The 16,921-nt window shown below is 46.8% G+C and overlaps 1 protein-coding gene across 3 annotated transcripts in view; it reads right to left on the minus strand.

Annotated features, from left to right (window-relative positions):
• Positions 1-15,953, minus strand: part of Znf395 (zinc finger protein 395) — a 40,708-nt gene extending 24,755 nt beyond the window's left edge. Inside the window, exon 1 of one of the 3 annotated variants that reach the window (XM_057786617.1) lies at positions 15,699-15,953. The gene's annotated coding sequence lies outside the window, so the exon portion shown is untranslated. Of the gene's footprint in view, positions 1-14,908; positions 15,042-15,698 lie in introns of those variants that run through there. The other 2 variants (XM_057786616.1, XM_057786614.1) reach the window with 2 other exon arrangements.
• Positions 15,954-16,921: the final 968 nt, after the last annotated feature.

A 16,921-nucleotide genomic window follows, 5' to 3' on the forward strand; every position in this document is an offset into this window, starting at 1 on the left:
GTTACAGCATAAACAGGCAAGCACAGAATAGGAAACTTGACACACAACCCACAGCCTTTCAGGGCTGTGTTCCAAACCCGTCCAATAGCTAGCTAGCTTTGCCGATCCAATACCTAAGCGCCAGTCACTTGCAGAGCACTTCACAACTTGCACCTCATTTAATCCTCCCAAAGAATTCACAAGATAAGCGCCCTGCTCGTCCCCATTTTCCAGATAAGCGAACTGAGCCCCAGGGAGGTTGAGCAATTTTCCAGAACCACAGAAACAGTAAAGGACAGGATTCAGCTGGGAGCTCAGCCTATCTGACACGGCCAGGATGGTCATGCACGAGTGGAGGGCCGGAGAGGCTGGATGACTCTTCAGGCTCCTTGTTACAGATCTGAAGTCACATCGAGGTCAAAGTGGCACTGGTGGTTGTGGTATGAAAGGGGAAATGGGCCCCGGGGCGGTGATCCAGGACGGGGCTCCCCCCAACATCAGGACCACCCGCAGAGAAGGCAAAATCCAACAGTCTGGGCAGCAAATGAGCTCAGACTTCCCAACTATTGCGACCTTTGGAGAGAAAAAAAAGCCTTTTTTGTCTTATTCCTCAGTTACTACTCCTGTAAAATGGTACACACACACACCACCAGTTTCTATCCTACAGGACAATTTGAAGCTTTTGTCTGTTGATTGGTTTTGGTTTATCAAGACAGGGTTTCTCTGTGGAGCCCTGGCTGTTCTGGAACTCACTTTGTAGACCAGGCTGGCCTTGAACTCAGAGATCCACCTCCCTCCGCCTCCAAAGAGCTGGGATTACAGGCAAGCATCACTGCCGCTTTGAAACTTTGATGAGACAATAACGTGTTGGAGTTATTTTATTTTTATTATTCTCAAAAATGCCTTAGGGCCTGGGAAATGGTTCGGTAAACAAAGTTCTCACAGGTGCAGCTATAAGGATCAAATTTTGGATCCCTAGAGCTAATATAAATGCAGTCGGACATGGCAGCCCAGTTGTAAATCCAGCTATTGGAAGGAAGAGATGGGGAATCCCTTAGAGTAATCAGCCAGCTAGACTGCCGCTAGGTTCAGTGGTGAGACCCTGCCTAGATGAATAAGGTGGAGGCAACCGAGTAGGCTCCCAACATCGGGTCTCCATAAACACAGGCATCACAAGCACACGAACCCACACACTAGCAAACACATATACACCTCACACGCGCATACTCGTGGAGGGGGTGCCTTGGCTTTTGGGAGTCATGGGGCGCCTCTTCCTAGCTATTGTGTCCCCAGGTCTGAGAGAGAAAATAATAAGAAACTACATGTCAAACACAAGAGCTCATGTTTATTTATATGCAATAAATGCTAGGTGCACACACACACACGCACACATATACACACACAATGCCACCATCTATAAGTAGGTATAATTTTGTTGATCAATTAAAAATGAAGAAAAACGATCTTTTTAACAGGGTAAAAAAGGTGTGTGTGTGTGTGTGAGAGAGAGAGAGAGAGAGAGAGAGAGAGATGTCTGTGCACTAATGAATAGACACACGCTACAGGGCACGTGTGGAGGTCAGAGGACAACCTGCGGAGCCAGTCTTTTGCCTTCCGCCTGGTTTGCTGGTGACTTCAAGCACTAGGTTAACTGGCCCATAAGCTTCGGGCTTTCTCCTGTCACCACCTACCAGCTCACCAGAGAAGCACTGGTTACTGTAAGTGTCACTGTACCTACTGTATGTGGGTTCTGAAGATTCTTCATGCTTGTACCGTCTCCCCAAAACAGGCTTCTAACAAAAGAAGCGGGGCTGAGTAAGGCTGTATCAAGTCTACGATACAGTACTTGGCTAGCATACACAAGGCCCTACATTCAATCCCCCACACAAGGGTCAAATAATAGACACCAAACAGGCAGCGGTGAAGAGCCAAATTTATAGGCAGATTATAGGGTAGCACTATAGTGGAGAAAACAATAAATTATAACACTGGTCCAGTGAGATAGCTCAGCAGGTAAAGGCACTTGCCCCCTGATTTGACACCCATGGACGCACAGTGGAGAGAGAGAACTAACTCCTACAGGCTGTCCACTGACCTCCACTGATGCACCGGTGCACACATGCACTCTCTACACACCCTACACACATGATAAAGTCACTAAAATCTCAAAGAGGGGAATGGAATTTACCACTGACAAGGCCAGTGGAGGGCATCTGAAAGAAAAGCATCAAAATCTTGCAAGTGCGTATAGTAACATTCACAGGTGGGGACATGTACATCCTTGTGGATCAGATGGCCAGTCTATGCTAGCCACAAAGACAAAAAGCGAAAAAGCATCCTATACTGGGCACACACCTGTAATCTCAGCATGTGGGAGACTGAGCAGAAGGATCAAGAGTTCAAGGATGGCTATGGTCCACAGAGTAAGATCCCACCCCAAAAAACAAACAAGCCATCAGCAGTGGCACACGCCTTTAATCCCAGCACTGGGGAGGCAGAGGCAGGCGGATCTCTGTGAGTTCGACCAGCGGCTAGTTCCAGGACAGGCTCCAAAGCTACAGAAAAACCCTGTCTCGAAAAACCAAAAAGAAAAACAAACAAACGAACAAATCCTGCAGGCTGGAAAGATGGCTTGTGGGCTGGAGAGATGGCTCAGAGATTAGGAACACTAACAGCTCTTCCAGAGATCCCGAGTTCAATTCCCAGCAACCACATGGTGACTCACAACCATCTATAATAAGATCTAGGGCCCTCTTCTGGTATGTAGGCATACATGCAGGCAGAACACTGTATACGTAATATATAAATAAATCTTTTTTAATAGATAGCAAGATAGCTCAACAAATAAAAGTGCTTGCTGGCCTTCCAATGGACCTGAGTTCAGTTTCCAGCACCCAGTTAAGGCAGCTCATGAGTACCTGGACCTCCAGCAGCTTCGCCCTCAGAGGATTCAAGCCTTTCTTCTGGCCTCCATTGGCTCATGCTCACACTTGGAAGACACACAGCTTCTTTCTCCAACAATCACTGTGTGGCAGGGGGCTAGATACTCGCAGAACACTAGAAACACTTCCGACTGCCCCACCCAAGCTTGAACAGTGAAGCTATACTTTGTATTCTAAAGAATACAAGGAGAAGACCCACAAGTGAGTCGAGTCTCAGGTAAAAGAGTGGAGAGCTAGAATTGCCCATTGTGGGTCCACAATACTGCTCATCAACCCTGTGACTCTTCACACAGGCACTATCAACATACAGACCAAAGTCCTCAGGACACGGGGCCAGACATCAACTACCTGGCCCAAAGGGCCTTTCTTAATACCAGACTTTCTTACCTACCATCACTTGGCCTGCATGGCCAATGAGATCCAGAGAACACACACCCTGCACATGCTAAATCCTGCTCTCTACGCACAATGCAAGCACCCTTCCGCCTATAGTAACTCTGAGTTCAGAAGTGCCCCCACCCCTTACCAGATGTCCATTGCCCTAGAACTCTACCTCCCAAGAGCTGCAAAGGCTGCAACAATGTTTTCTCTTAGGGGCATTGGTAACAGAAAAAGATGAGAAGTAACTCCTGTGTCCATCAATCAGGAAAGAATGAAACAATTGTTCAGCCTTCTAAACCTAAGCAGGAAGTAAGATCAAGGCCACTTTTCACACACGGAGAAGATATCCTGGTATGGGTAAGGTATACCCAACCCACGTTCTCTGTACAGTGCATTTGACTCCTAGGGGCACAGCTATAAGTATGCAAAGCATCTGAAGAATATCAACAACCCTAGGACAGTGGTTAACCTCCGGGGGAAAAAAACTAGGATTAGAGGTGGTTGTCAAGGAAGCCTTTTTTTGCCTGCTTGAGTCTGCATTTTTCTTCCCCTATAGAGTATGTTCACATATTATTTATGCAATGAAACTCTCACTCATTTAATTTTTTTAAAGAAGAGATTGAGACCCTGTTCAATACATTTTAATAACATGTTTAGTTAAGAGTGATTTCCACTGGAATCTGGCTCCCGCCTGCCAGAAGGCTGCAAGCTCAGCAGTACACAGACTGTGTGCGCTGCAAGCCAGCAGCTCATTTTGCAACACGGATCTTATTTCAATCTCACAGGCGCAACTCAGTTAACTCTGTGGAAACTCTGCAGATGGTTAAATTTTATGTCAGTTGGGGTGGGGGAGGGGGGAGTATGTCATGGGGACTTTGGTAATCCAAAGGGACCTCCTTGGAGCCACTCCAGTTCTAGCCCATACTGCAGGGCTCCAACTCAACAAGCTAAAACACACCCTAGGCACACAGGCATGCACACAGAACGCACACACACAGCAATAAGACAGTTCCTGCCCCATCACGCTTCCTCTGATTCTTCCAGCTGGGAAACAATCTAGATCCCTTGGGCTAATGAAGAGGAAGAACATAAACAACCCATAAGAAAAAGACTACATACAGCATTATTACTGTGGCCACCTAGTTATACAGGAAGCTGAATGATTAATTGATTGACTGTCTACAGAGGGATCCAAGCCAGGGCCTTAGGCATGCTAGAAAAGCACACCCCAATGATTAACAGTCTCAGTCCCGGACAGTGTTATTAGACAGACAGATACACACACACACACACCTATAACCTCCTCATCTTCAGATACCAGATGCCACTTACTGAGTCCTCAGAAACACACAAGAACTAAGAACTAAGTAAAACTAATCTATGTAACATAAATCAAATTTATGGTACTTCCATTAGAATAAGGATTAAGGATTACCTTAAAATAGTCACACACACACACACGCTCACACATACACACAAAGTCTGGGGTAAAAGATGTTTTTGTCAAAACTGATTTAAGAACACTAAGATCTGAAAATTTCATTGTACTTAATTATACCTTAGGAAAAAAAATACAACTCAGCTAGGGGTGGTTGGTGCACACCTTTAATTCCACTCGAGAAACAGAACTAAATGGATCTCTGTGAGTTTGAGGCTAGCCTGGTCTATATGGCAAGTTTCAGGACAGCCGGGGCTATGTGAAGAGAGCCCATCTTAAAAAATAAAAAAAAACTCAAACAGCTAAGCCATGGGACTCTGAACTGTTTTATAGGACACTAGAAACATCTGTTAAACTATGTAAGATGCATGCATAGCACAGTAACAGTCACATAAAAATAGATGACAAGGAACTAGAGCGATGACTTAGTGGTTAGAAGCACTTACTGCTCTTGGAGAGGACTCAGGTTCCCAGTACCCACACAGTGGCTCAAAACTGCCCAATAACTCCAGTACCAGGAGGCCTGATGCCCTCTTCTGGCCTCCACAGGCACCAGACACACACATGGTGCACAGACATCCATTCGCGCAAAACTCATACACATAAAAATAAATAAATCTTAAAAAAAAAAAAAAAAAAACAGAGGAGAGAAAGTTTTATTACTGTCTACATTTGGCCACTGACCGGCTGTCTTTAACCAAGATTTTTATGACTTCCCAGTACTCAGAGAACAAAATAAAACCAAGAACTGCTGACTCTTACCAGTTCGCTTTTTTAAGAAGAAGAAGAAGAAAAGTACACGGGTATGACTACTTCTATCTGTAATCCCAGCGCCTGAGAGGCTGAGAAATGAGGTGCTCAAGGTCATTCTGGGGTACAAAATGAGATAACTCAGGCCAACTCCAACTATATACTTTGTTTCCAACAAAGGTAAAGACCAAGAGCTGGGAAGATAGGTCAAGGCCTGAGTTTGATCCCCAGAATTCACATTTTTTTCACATTAAAAAGAAAAAATTAAGCCAGTCATTCTGTACTTATAGACAGACAGATCTCTGGCAAGTTCCAGGCCAATGAGACCCTGTTTCAGAAAGAAAGGAAGGAAGGAAGGAAGGAAGGAAGGAAGGAAGGAAGGAAGGAAGGAAGGAAGGAAGGAAGGAAGGAAGGAAGGAAGGAAGGAGAGAAAGAAGGAAGCTGGGTGGTGGTGGCGCACGCCTTTAAACCCAGAACTTGGGTGGCAAATGCAGGAGGATCTCTGTGAGTGGAGGCCAGCCTGGTCTACAAGAGCTAGTTCCAGGACAGGTTTGAAAACAACACAAAGAGGGGGCTGGAGAGATGGCTCAGTGGTTGAGAGCATTGCCTGCTCTCCCAGAGGTCCTGAGTTCAATTCCCAGCAACCACATGGTGGCTCACAACCATCTGTAAGGAGGTCTGGCGCCCTCTTCTGGCCTTCAGGCATACACACAGACAGAATATTGTATACATAATAAATAAATAAATATTTAAAAAAAAAAAAAAAAACACAAAGAAACCTGTCTCGAAAAACCAAAAAAGAAAGACAGACAGACAGACAAAAAGGCAGGCAATACCTAAGGAACACCACCTGAGGTTGTCCTATGGCCGACTCACAAACACACACAAACTAGGACTAAGAATGTAGCCCTTATCTAGCCTGTATAAAGCCTTGGATTCCAACCCCAACATCACACACACAAAAATCACATGTTAGTTTAACTTTTCTCCATACCCACAAATGTGCACCAAAGAATCAGTTTCCAGTAGCTAGGCAAGTACAGACGTAAAGCACAAGCAACAGGGAAACAAGGGCAAGTCCCTCCATCCTTCCACATGAGCGCAGCCAGGTTCGCAGTGCACACCAGTCATCCCAGAGCTCAGAAGACAGACACAGGACGGACACAAGTTCAGAACCATCAAATCGCATACAAAGATCCCATGACAAAACAAAAACAAACAAAAGTACAAAGATGTTTTGTTCTGGTCCCGCACAACCAAATTCTCCCCAATCATTTTACACACACCTCAACTGCCAGCCCTTGGGTTGTCGGGTTCCCAAACTACCTTACCCATATGAACGCACTACTTGTCAAATAATGACCTTTCAAATGCCAAAATAGGAGCATGAATTGCATGGAGACAGAAATCAGCTTGGGACAGTTCTGGGAGTTAAGATTAACTGCTATAGTCCCTAAGGGGCTGCTGCAAGTTTGCCCAAGCAATACCAACAACTGCAAAAGTCGCCCCCAAAACATCTACAGCTGGATGCTGTGGCTCATACCTGTACTTCTAAGACTGAGGAGAGGAGGCGGCTGTGAGTGTGGGCCCAGCATGCTATGTGAGAGATGGCCTCAAAAAAAAAAGAAAAGAAAAAAAAAAAAAGAAGAAGGAAGCCAGGAATAGGGTCCCATTCCTTTAATCCCAGCCCTGGGGAGGCAGAAGCAGCTGAATCTCTGTAAGTTCAAAACCAGCCTGGTCTATAGAGTGAACTCTATGCCACCCAAGGTTTCACAGTGAGATCTTGTCTCAAAAAAAAAAAAAAAATCTAGAGGTTGAGGAGGCAGTTCAGTGCATAGAGAACTTGTTTTGAGGGTAGGGGTTCAGACCCACATAAAATCTGGGCAAACACGCTGGTCACCTGTCATTCAAGCACTTGGGAAGTAGAGACAGGATCCTTAGGGCAAACTCGCTAGCTAGACTAGCCGGACAGTCAGTGAGCTCTGGGTTTTATATGAGAACCTGCCTCAATAACTAGCTAAAGTGGACAACAGTTAAGACAACATGGAATGGCCACTACACACAAGCTTACATACACATCCCATATACATGCAAACACACATACGCACACCACACTCAAAAAATAAACAACTACAACAAAATCAGCAGAGGGTGGAGCGCTCACTGTGATCAACCAGCTCCCCCACTTTCCTTGCCTCTCGAGGACCAAACGCAATGTCAACAACCACAAACTAAGTCCGAACCCATCTCAAAACGCTAGAACGAGTCTGGGACGGGCCTTTATGTGAAGTCCCAGGTTCCATTCCCAGTACTGAGAAAAACAAGAGGAGACACTTTCTTTGAGACTTACGTAGTGATATTGACTCAGGAAGTATACCCACTCCTCCATGTCGTCCCTCAGCTGTGACACAGAATAACTGAAAATCGAAACAGACTCTAACGATCAGCCTGACTGCTCCCCGATTGACAGCCTGAATCCTACTTGAATGCACCCAACCACGGGAAGCTCACTACTGCACGGGTAGTCAGGCCCCCTGTCGGACAGCCTACCCACTGGAAAACCTTCTACATGCCGAACTGGCATCTGTTCACCCAGTCTTTGGGGTCAGCTCTGGAGGCAGAATCAGTGTGTGTTGTGTTAATGTATAGAGAGCACATCACACCCTTCACCTTCTACCCGCGGCTCTTTAGGAAACATCCGCGTTCATCTTAGACATCAACCTTTGGGCAGAAGCATCTCTGATGCTATTTTTTGTAAACTATTCCTAAACATTACTTTTTACAACCTTGTCATATTCCATCATCACAAGGCTCATTCACAGTGGCACACGCCTGTGATCCCATCACTTAGGAGGCAGAGGCAGTAGGGCTCTTATGAGCTCGAGGCCATCGTGAACTACATAATGAGATCATTTTTCACTATATATATAGTCTTCAAATCTCTGGGTAATCTGGACATAAAACATCGTCTGCATTTTGGATATGGTCTCAGCTATACCCTCAGAAGAGGAATTCCCAATCAGAATGCACGAACATCTCAATACATCACAGTTCAATGTTGTTCTAATTTTCTAAGCAGTGTTATAACACATATGCATGACTGGTGGGTCACACATGTAGGCCAGGGCATGTGTGTGAACAGACGACAAACCTGTGACGTCAGTTCTCTCCTTCTATCTCCACGTGGTTCCACGGTCACACTTGCTAGGCTAGAGCAAGTGTCTTTCCCTCCGAGTCATCTTGCCAAGCCACAGTTCAAAATTTTTTTTTTTTTTTTTTTTTGGTTTTTTGAGACAGGGTTTCTCTGTGGCTTTGGAGCCTGTCCTGGAACTAGCTCTGTAGACCAGGCTGGTCTCGAACTCACAGAGATCCCTCTGCCTCTGCCTCCCGAGTGCTGGGATTAAAGGCGTGCGCCACCATCGCCCGGCAGTTCAAAATGTTTAAAGTCACTCTGGACATTTATTCTTTAATGAATTCCTTTCTAAATCATCCTCCTTCTAGATGACTCTGAACCTTGGTTTAGTATGAAATACTCAATCCCTGCCACTTCTGTGACTCTTAAGCTGGATAAACATCGACACCCCACAACATTAGGAAAATGTTGAACCCATCAAGAGCAAAATCACAAAGCTTTTACTTTCAGAGCTCCCTCGAGGCTGGCTTGGCACCAATAATTAAGTTTTTGCATGTGACTGTCAAACTAAATTAATAACACCACCCAGCCCACCACAATTTACCACCTATGGTTTAATATAAACAATTATCCCTTTTTTAAAAAAAGTATTAAATACTTGATTAACAGAGTCTAAAAATCCAGAAAAGAAGTCCAAAGATGGTAATATTGGGTGATGAGGAAGAATGCAGAGAGGGAGGCAAAAGGACACATGGGACATGAAAGAAGGGAATAATCTTTGAGACCAAGGATGCTACCAAGGGAGGGTGGGATAGCAGGGATGAGGAGGTGGAGAAGGAGAGTCATAAAAACACACTTTGCTCAAAAATGGCAGAATGGTATCTAATACATTATTTGCTGGTTTAGAAAAAATAAAAATAGCCGGGCGGTGGTGGCGCACGCCTTTAATCCCAGCACTAGGGAGGCAGAGGCAGGTGGATCTCTGTGAGTTCGAGGCCAGCCTGGTCTACAAGAGCTAGCTCCAGGACAGGAACCAAAAGCTACGGAGAAACACTGTCTCGAAAATAAAAATAAATAAATAAATTAATTAATTAATTAATTAATTAATTAATTTTAAAAATGTTTACTAAATATCTAGCCAGGCAGTGGTGGTGCACGTCTTTCATCTCAGCACTCAAGAGGCAGAGGCAGGCAGATCTCTATGAGTTCAAGGACAGGCTCCAAAGCTACAGAGAAACCCTGTCTTGAAAAACCAAAAAAAAAAAAAAAAGTTTACTAAAGCCAAAATTTAGTATAGCTGCTACCATTCAGCCATCATATAAAACAGGACATGGATTTAATTTGATAGGATTCAGCTGACTTTGGGCTACCTCTGCATCCTACAGACACATTTTCTAAGCAGAATATAGTTAAAAAAAAAAAAAAGCCTTCCCCCTCCCCAAAGTCTATGTAGCTCAGGTTGGCCTTAAACTTAGAATTCTACCTCACCTCTGAAGTGCTAGGATTATAGGTATGAACCACCAAGTCTAGCTTCTTACTTCGTTTTTTATGTTATCAAAACAGGATCTTTTAAGCAACTGAATTTTGTCCACTTATACAAAAATATTGGTCAGCGTTCCCACCTGTGGCTCACGTGGGACCGCCTCTGAATCACAGGTGGCTATGGATTCTCCAGAGTAAACTAGAATATTCCAGACTACAAAAACCTGAATTTTCTCACTACTACTGGTCACCAAATCAGACTAGCATTTCTGGAGTCATTCCCATTACCACCTAGACTTAAACCAGCTGTTCTGTAGTCTCCCTGAATCCTGGACTGTCCCGGGGTAAAGAAACCAGAGAGAGATGGCTTGGCCCTTCTTACAGCCCTTAGGACTGTTTCCCAGAGACACAGCACCTGAGAAGTCATTGTCTGGCGGCACTGGCTAGTCATGACTCCCAATCTCACCAGTTATCAGCCCCAGACATCATCCTTAGAGGATAGGAAAGCCTGGAGTCACCATCTCTGCAGGAAAGGCAAAAACCTACAGTGAAGATGCCAGAGAGTCTCTGGCATCCCTAGAAACAAGTGAGCCTAATTTAACCAGCAGAAGCTTGTTTAAAAAGAATGTCATTCTAACCAGGCGGTGATGGCACACACCTTTAATCTCAGCACTTGGGAGGAAGAGGCAGGTGGATCTCTATGAGTTCAAAGCCAGTCTGGTCTACAGAGCAAATTTCAGGATAGCCAGGGTTACACAGAGAAATCCTGTCTCGAAAAACAAGAGACAGAGAAGAGAAAGAATATACTACTCTAGGACTGGAGAGATGGCTCAGTGCTTAAGAACACTTGTTGCTCTTGCAGAGGCCATAGGCTTTAGATTCACAGTCCAACTCTCCGCTAAGGGATCTGACATCTTGTGGCCTACACATATGTTGCATACACACATACATACAGACAAAACACTCAACACTTAAAAAGTAAATTGAGAAACATAATTCTGATTACATAAAAATATTTCCAGGCTCCATCTTCCTTAGGAGCAACCTCTGACTTGCATAACACAAATTCACTACACACAAACACCCCAGATTCCATGTGACACTCTTACAAGACCCTTCTGGTGGCCAGTCAGAGCCTATGACATAGACCCCTGGGTTCCAAAGCCCAATGTCCACAGGCCTCCGCAAAGATGTCGTGATTGCTCCAGAGCACCAGGGAACACTGAGGCCACAACTGGGCACTCTAATATCTTTATTTTGTACTCAGCGGACAGCCATTCCTCAAGGTGAGGAGGCAGCCAGGTTTGACTCCTCAAAGGCCCAAATTCGGAGGTTTTTCTGGACTGCTCCCAATTTCTTTTTTAAAAACTGTGGTGCTTGGGCATGGTGATGCATACCTTTAGTCCGAGCACTCCGGAGACAGAGGCAGGCCAATCTCTGAGTTGGAGTTGAGCCTGGTCTATAGCTAGCCAGGGCTATACAGTGAGATCCTGTCTAAAAACCTAAATCCAAAAAAAAAAATTAATAATAATAATAAAAAATAACCTTTGGAACTTTGATGTGCTCTAACCTGCCACACATGCATAGGCCCTATACTACACATGTCCTAAACCACCTTTCCAGTCCTCTTTCCCAAAAACCTTCTGTTCCCTCTCACACACAACCCCAGTGTACATTCCGAGCCCCAGCCCCCCACTCATGCAGCACTTAGATGCCCCAAACTTCCTCCCAGACTTGGTTATTCCAAAGAGTTCTTCTCAGTCCCATCAGCACACCACTGTGCTGTCCTCCCTCCTCTGTCCACTTCTCCAGTCCTTCCGGGTATCAATTTCTCATCTTGGCATTTAGTAGGTTGCCTTGTCCCTTCTCCAAGGTATATCTCAGCTCTCCAACTAGACCATACCCCCCACCTCTTTGTTTGGCTGGCAGCTACCTTCAGCCCTGGGGGGTGCAGCGCTGCACTCAGGCAGCTTCGTAAATACTTGAGGAATGTGAAAGTCTCCCAGGGCATTTCAAACTGTGATTGGGTTATGATCCACTACGGATCAACTTGGTAGGAAACAGCGTTTTCTTAGTGAAAAGTAACAGAATAGACAATAAAAAAAAAAAAATCCAAGGTTGCACCTAGAAAAGAAACAAACTTCACACAATGAGATTCAGTTTTTACATACATGATTAGGTATATAAAATCATTAGATAGATAGATAGATAGATAGATAGATAGATAGATAGATAGACAGATAGACAGATAGATAAATAGATATAAGTTTCTTCCTTATTTTACACTGAGAGAGACACTTGCAGTTCACGGTTCTTTCCTTCCACCACGTAAATTCTGGGAATCAAGTCAGGTCACCAGGCTTGGTGGCAAGCATCCTTACCCACCAAGCCATCTGTCAGCATTCAGCTTTTTTTGTTGTTATTTGGGTTTTTTGTTTTGTTTTGTTTCATTTTGTTTTTCAAGACAGGATTCTTTTGTAGCTTTGGAGTCTGTCCTAGAACTCACAGAGATCCGCCTGCCTCTGCCTCCCGAGTGCAGGGATTAAAGGCACATGCCACCACTGACCGACTTCAACTTTATTTCTTAATATAGGTCATTATATAGGCCATTATACTCTATGATGAACCAAAGAACTCAACCCTCTGTTTGCTCTGCATGATTACTTTTTTTTGATACTCTGACAGTCACTATAAGGAAAAAAATATCTGTTAAAGATCAGGCCTGCCACAGCAGGATTGCAGTGAGTTCAAAGGCTCCTCCTGACTTACACAGAGTAAGAAGAATTGGAGAGAAGGATGGGAGGGGCGGAGAAAAGGCGCAAAAAGAGAGAGGAAGAGGAAGGGAGGAAGAAAAAGGAGGGGCCGGGAAAGGAAAGAAAGAACTTGATCCTTATGGCCTCTGTCCCTATCCCTCAAGGCCCTCTTCCCCTCAGTTCTCTGATCCTGAATCTCAGAGAAATAAGCAACTGAAATGACCATCTCAGCTCACTCCACGACCTTTTGCAATCATCCTTCAAATTCAGATGTTGCAAGTTGAGGCTTGGGGAATTCATTCTGCAAATCACCCTGAGCTGCTCTTGCAAAAAGAAAGACCTTAGAGCTCAGGGGAAAAAAATAATGCCAGCTCCCTGCTACTCATCCTCGGCACCAGAATCCTGGGAAGAGGAACTGGATGAGACTGGGAAAAGCCAGGCTCTACAACAGGCCCCACACTCCTCTGACTTTAGCTTGTCTTGCTGTCCATCCCTCCCCCTGCACAAACAGCGCAGGAGGGAGACTTACCTCAGTGTCTCTGTAAAGTGTAAAGTTCAGCAAATCAAAGCCTAATAACTTACTCCTTTAGCAAAGCCCACTCCACTTCCTTCCAACCTCTTAACTCCACCCTCATGGTTGTAAAAAAAATGACCCCATTTTCCTAGAAGCCCGCTCCCCAGCCTTGCTCCTCCATCTTCAGGGTCAAATCCCAGGCGATGACAAGAGAAAGGAGGGCAAAACAGAAGCCTGAGGATCAGACTCTCAGTCCCACGTAAATTCTCTGTTGCGCCTATGACCAAGACGGCTCCCTGAGTTCCCCTCTACACTACCCTCCAGGGTTCTTCAGAGCCACAATGGTAAGCTCACACCTACATCCCTACATCCGGGATAACCTGGCAAACACAAGAGACTTCTCAAGAGCCCAAGTGCCAATTACTTCTCCACAAAACACACATTTCCGATTCAGATCACCAACGACGGCAACTCCAAGGCCCCCGTGTGTGTGCGACCAGCTTCCACCAGGAATGAGTTCCTACTCGTGTCTTCTCTCCACCCTGCCCCTGTCAACAGATTATTTCAACAGTAAAGTCTTCCAGTAAAACCAAGTCCAAACCCACAGCCCCCCAAAAGCGCAACAGGCGACTTACTGGTCGGTCTTCTAACATCAGATTCAAAAAAATCTTTACAAATAATCCTTGTTACATCATTCCCTGGCCTGATGTCTCCCTGGTACACCCAGGATAAAAGTCTAATTCCTTAGTCTGACTTTCTAGGACTTTCACAATCTCAGTCATTGTTCCTCTCTCTCTCTATCTTTCACTGTTCAGGAAACATTCAAGAGAGCCAAGGCCATCTCCTGGTCTCCAGAGAAACCCAGATTCATCCCCCCACTTTGCCTCCCACCTCCACAGAGTCTCATCTTGCAAGGACATGGCACAGGTCTGCCAATCCCTTGTCCAGACCTCCCTCCCTTGACCTCCAACAGCACCCATTTCTGCACCTGGCACTTTGACAACTAACTGTGCCCCATCTGGAATCTTATTTCACATGCTCAAGTCTTCCTGTGTCCTCCAAGAGATTATAAGCCCTGCACGGAAATATTTATGTATCATCTGTAACCTTTCTTTCTGAGACACTGGGCATTCTTTGGCAAGCTTGCCAACCAGTGAACTCTTCCTTCTGACTTTTGAGTCTTGCCAGGGAATTGTCTACAGGTGGAAATTGTTTCAAAATGAGTGCCAAGCGCCCTTCCCCACCTTTAACTGCCATGCTTCCCGTGCCCCAGAGTTTACACTAACTTTGCAGTCATAGCACCTTAATTTAAACTTGAGCTCTTAATCATTCTTCTCTAGTCTTGCAGCTTCCTGAGACCTTCGACTTTTCACGCGCCTCTAAGCATCACCCAGCAAGCTTGGCAGTGAGAAAAGAACAGAGTAGGTTCTCAGAGGTACCTGCGGGTTAACCACTTTCCTTCTGTTTCACTCTTCCAAAGCAAGAAGAACCTCTGCTTACACAGCCCCTTAGGAGAGTGTCCCCAGGCTACAGTACCTGTTGATTGCTCACTCTGAAACCAACTGCCCCACTTTACACCCTTCTGGTAAGGGAGAGTCAAGAAAGCAGTGAAGGGCTGTAGATAGCCCCTGTGCCATGGCCTGGCATCATGGGAACCCATTGCATGGTGGAAGTCCTCCAGAACCACAGGAAGCGGAGAGATGGAAAACAGGGCTCGCGCAGGATTGCTGGCAGGTGGGTCTCTTTAGACCTCCAAGTAGGCCCTAAAGTGAAGGCGCAGAGCCTTAACTCCCAGGCAGGAAAGGAACCCTGCCTCGGAATTGTCTGCCCATGACAAACTCCCTTTCTAGGTCCCCATGGGCCACTTCAGAGGCCCACAGTGCCACGGCCAAGGAGGGACCCGGGGTGAAGTCGGCAAGATTAGAGCCAAGGGGGCGGTGAAGGGGGCCCGGAAGAAGGGGGTTGAGAGAGGGTGTGTCGCGAGGCCAGTGCTGCAGCACCGCGCTCTCTGGATTTGGAGAGGGCAGGGGCGCGCGGAGCGCCGAGCTGACGGCCCAGCCGGAAAGGGGGCAAGTTAACAGGTCAGTGTGGGCCCGCCAGGCCACTCCCGGTGACTGCTCAAAGTTGGAAGGGAGATCCAGCGGTAGAATCCGCGACATAAACAAGGCGACGCGCGAGAAAGCGAGCGGCCACCCCCACCCGGCCACCCCGCCACCGCCGCAGCAGCCCCGGTCCCGCCCGGGCCGCGCGAGCCTCCTGGGCCCCCCGCCCGATGCCGTCCCCAATCCCGGGTTGCAGCCCCCGTGAGGTCCCGCGCGCAGCTCACCTCGGTCGGCCACTGGCCCGGACAACTCGGCTCCCTGCAGCGGCCGCGGCCCTGCCCGCCACCGGCGCGGCCCCTGCACTGCGCCGCCTCCCGCCGCCGCCGCCTTCGCGCCCACCTGGCCGGCCTGCCCTCCCTCTCCGGGACACAGCGCTCACGTACGCGGCCGCGGCCACAACCCGGCCCGGATTCCCCCGCCCGGGAAGGGAGCGCACCAAGCCGCTCGCAGCCAGTCCGCCCGCAAGCCAGCCAGCTAGACGCGGGGACACACCCCCGGCCACGCGCGCGCACGGCCCGCGCGCCCCTAGCCCTGGCCGCGCGCGCGCGTTCCACAAACCCTGGCTGGCGGTACACAGTGGGCGCTCAATAAATGCTGGAGCGACTCCTCTCACACATGCGCATTTGAACCTGACCGAGTTGTGAACCCCCCAGCCCCCACCCCTAAATCGGAACGTTCAGCTCGGTCCGGAACCGAACTAGAGTATCTGCTTTCCTACGCCTCTTCTTTTTTTTTTTTTTTTTTTTTTTTGGCTTTTTTTTCCCCTCACTGAACTGCAAAGCCAGCCAAAGTTTCTGGCTGTTGTTTTTCCAGCGCGCCCCAGGGCGGGAAATGAAGCCAGAAGCTCTGGGCGCCAGGGACTGGAGTTTGACGAGGGCGACAGGGACCCGAGGCCGGGTAGCCAGGGGCGGCGCGCGAGGGCGGAAGCGCTTGAAAACCCAACCTTTCCATTTTGCTTTAGACCAAGAGTTTTCATCCCCGGTTTTATGACATTTATTCGTTTGTAGTTGTAACGCCAGGCGGTGTTTGCTGTTTCTAGAATTAAATGGGAGAAAGTTAACTATTAGCCTTCAACCCTTGTGTAAACAATACCGGTTGCTTTTTGGCACCGTTAGGCTCTGGCTTTTGGATAATTTGTAACAGGGAGAATCGAAGCTGTTCCATTGTGTAGTTCGGTGTTTTTCCTAGATAAGGCCAAGGACAGTGGAGAGGGGCGTGCGCGTGTATATAGAATATATATGTGTGTGTGTGTGTGTTTACAATCAAACTAATGAGTAAAAGAGTAATAGTCCCCTCCCTTCGCAAAAAGAAAGTTTTAAAATATTTTGAAGTTGCTGTTCACCTCCAGTTTGGAACTTGCTGCCTTTCTAGGAGGCAGTGGAGTGTTTGTTGCTAACATGTGTGATCCTGTTTCAAGCGCTGAACTAACACCAGCATCTTCAGCAGC

Source organism: Chionomys nivalis, chromosome 12 (assembly GCF_950005125.1).
Source record: "Chionomys nivalis chromosome 12, mChiNiv1.1, whole genome shotgun sequence".
NCBI lineage: Eukaryota > Metazoa > Chordata > Mammalia > Rodentia > Cricetidae > Chionomys > Chionomys nivalis.